The sequence below is a fragment of the Lactuca serriola genome, chromosome 8, assembly GCF_051521515.1.
Source record: "Lactuca serriola cultivar US96UC23 chromosome 8, Lser_US96UC23_V15, whole genome shotgun sequence".
Taxonomy (NCBI): Eukaryota; Viridiplantae; Streptophyta; class Magnoliopsida; order Asterales; family Asteraceae; genus Lactuca; species Lactuca serriola.
The window spans coordinates 25,995,939-25,999,286 of record NC_136415.1 but is presented as its reverse complement, the minus strand read 5'-3'; positions in this window follow the sequence as shown (position 1 = coordinate 25,999,286).

The following is a 3,348-nucleotide window of genomic DNA, read 5'->3' as shown; positions in this document are numbered from 1 at the left end:
CTATTGATCTAAACCCTTTAATCAATTTAGAATTACACTTAATCTTGTAAGTATAATCATATTTACTAAACCTTTAGTAAATCATGACGAATATCTTTGTTAATCTTATGGTGGAATTGATCAACACGCAACTTTGTGTATTCGATCTCCAAGTCCTTCACTTGACACTTTGTCAATGAATTAGTCTAATTATCAAATATGAGATTTCTCATTCATCGTGCAACCAAGTTGCGTGATTCCAAATTTCTGTCCAATTGAAACTTGGGCGATGAGAAACTCTCCCTATTTGGTAAACTCTCGACTTTCCATAAATAACATAATAAGAACCAAATCTATTATAGAAACATTTTAACATCAATTTTTCATACACGCCATTGCAAGGATAAATAAATAAAATTTAAAATCAAAATTCATTTTATTGCGGAAAAATTTGTCCTTACAATGCAACTCATTGAAAAACTTATGCTAATACATCTTTCTTAGCAATCTAACTCTAACTCTAAGTAGTAGCTTAAGAATCTAATCTTCGAGAAATGCGATCGAAATCCATTCCTTCATGGTTAGATTCTGCTCACTTCTTCCTTTAAGCTCCCTTTCTTTTCTTCGATTCTACAAAACATCAATTGTAATCTTATCACATTATGTATTAAGAATCTAGAACAGAAACTTAAAAGAGTTAGTTAGTGGATTTTACCTATATTAGAGCCATACGTTTCGACTCTCCCATCTCTTAGATTTGTTAGGTAAATGGGGCAGCTTCGTCTCCAATGCCCTTTCTCTTGGCAATAAAAGCAAATTCACTCTTTTGGAACATGACATGGAACTACTTTAGGCATTGTCTTTCTCTTATGATCAAAATTTTCGATCATAGCATGTCTTTCGTTGCCATTGTCTATATCCATAGAGGTCTTGAAGGTAGATTCACCAATCAACTTTGCTTTTCCATTGCGACAAACCATTGCTGATTCAGCAGCAATAAGCATATAGGTGAGATCTATAAGGTTCACATCGCGGTTCATCATATAGTACTCTCTTACGAACTCACTATATGAGTTAGGAAGTGACTGAAGAACCCAATCAACAACCATTTCCTTACAGACAACGGATCCCAACATTCTTAACCTATCAATGTGTGACTTCATCCCTAGGACGTGTGCACACACTGACTTTCCTTCTTTATGCTTACTTGCCAAAAGGGCTTGAGTGATCTTGAACTTTTCAAGCCTTTGAACTTGTGGGTTAGGGAGAATAATTTGATGAGGAGGAGGAAGTGAAGTATGATCTCTTGTTCCTCGATCGAATCGTGAAATATCATCTTCATGTGGAATGCTTGTTCCACGGGATTTGGGAAGACCATAGTTGTCGAATTTTGACATCTACAAAACGGGAGAAAATGAATTCAAGTTAGTTGATTGAATGAGTCCTTAGCAAATCACCTAAATGAGATACTAAGGCTAGGACCCAACACAATATTCTACAACTCGGGAGAGGGATGTCGTAACCCTAATTGCAGAATTTTTGAAGGTAAGTGAATGACGATTCACTAATTTCCACCATGAAAAATGAAAAAGAAAAGTTAAGATTTAAATCTATGAAAACTCCTAGATCCTTTCAGATTCATTGAACTTTCAATGGCATGTTTAAATCTCGATATTCCCCTCTTGTTTGTGACTGGGATGCCGAGGATCACAAAGCGGGTGTGAATAACCATGCAAACTACATGGTGCCCTCACATGTTACAGTCACCTATTCAATGTGTCGGTAAACTACACACGCTCCACCGAACTATGACAAACATTGAGTCACCCTTTTCTACCATTGCTTAGAACCATTTAGTGTGCCGGTAAACCACACACGCTCCACTAACGTCTTCGCAAGGGCAGAAAGTGTAATTTCATGGAATTGCATCAATTCACTTTTGCCTAAGTAACTAAGATTGGGAATTTTATGAAAACATTTAGTTACTTGAATAATTCATTATACTTATAATGGAAGGTTTCGTCCTATCCTACCCGTTCGGCTAACGACCCTCCACTAGTTAAGAGTGCGGTGGGTAAGAGTGGATACCCATTCAATCGCCATTTTATAGGCAATTTCCTTAAACACCCCTTATAGACCAGCTTTGTGAATGAGGCCTACTAACGGTAAGACTGACTTTTACTCGTACATATATATAATGTTAGACTTTTAATGTTATATATATAATATAGGGTGTATTTTACACTTTTAAAATATTAGGTGGTCAAATTTAACGATTATACTTTTAATTCAATTAAATTTTAAACCTAAACTTTTATGGATTTATTAAACCTCTGTTAATTATACACCTTAATTAATTAATAAAACCATAAGGGTGTGATTTGAACTTTTTCAAAACAATACTAGAGTTTTAGAATTTAACATTCCTAATTAAACTTTTAATCAACTTTTAAATTCCAAAACTTGAGGGAAAGTTTTGAAACATTTCAAAACATTAGGGTTTTAACTATTTAAATTTCAAAACAACAAAACTTTTGGGTTCAAATTTAAACTATAAAACCTAAAGGGGAAAATATGAAACTTTTCAAAGCACAAGTATCAAATAACAAATAATCTAAATTAACATTTAATCACATAATTATCCATATTTGATTTATTTAATGATTTCTTGCAAAACAATTTATCAATTTAATCAAAATAATTAATCAATTATCACATAAGGAAACAAATATTTTATTAATTGATAAATATCTTCAATTAGATCAAGAATATAGTCAAATATATCATAAAATCGGATTTATATTGATCTAATGTGATAAGGTAACTATCCCAAAGCAAAACCAGCAAGAAATCCCGAGATATACTCCATCTGACGAGTTGACTCGTCGAGTCAAGCTTGGACTCGTCGAGTCTGCATGGACTCGGCAAGTTCAGCTATGGACTCGGCGAGTCCAACCTCCAGAACATCAAAAATCGGATTTTTCAGTTATACAATGCATCAATACAATTGAAACCAGTCTAGGCTCTGATACCACTGATGGGTTTTAGTCATAAGACATCCTATGTGCTCATACAAACCCTAATGCTTGGATCTAGGTTTCTCTATTGTACATGCTTTGAATCCAAGACTATAAACCCTAATTCTAGCATATGGAAATCGATATTAACATATAATCAGGTTTATGATATTACCTTGATTGTTATGTAGCAATAACAATCCCAATTCCTCCTTGAATTGACTTTGGAAGGCTTAGAGTCACAAGTGTCACTCCTCTAATGGCTCACAAACACCATAAGCAAGAGGATGAAGAGGAGAGAGGATGGAGGCTGCCAAAACCGTGTAAAAACCCTAGCAAGAAGCTTAGCCAC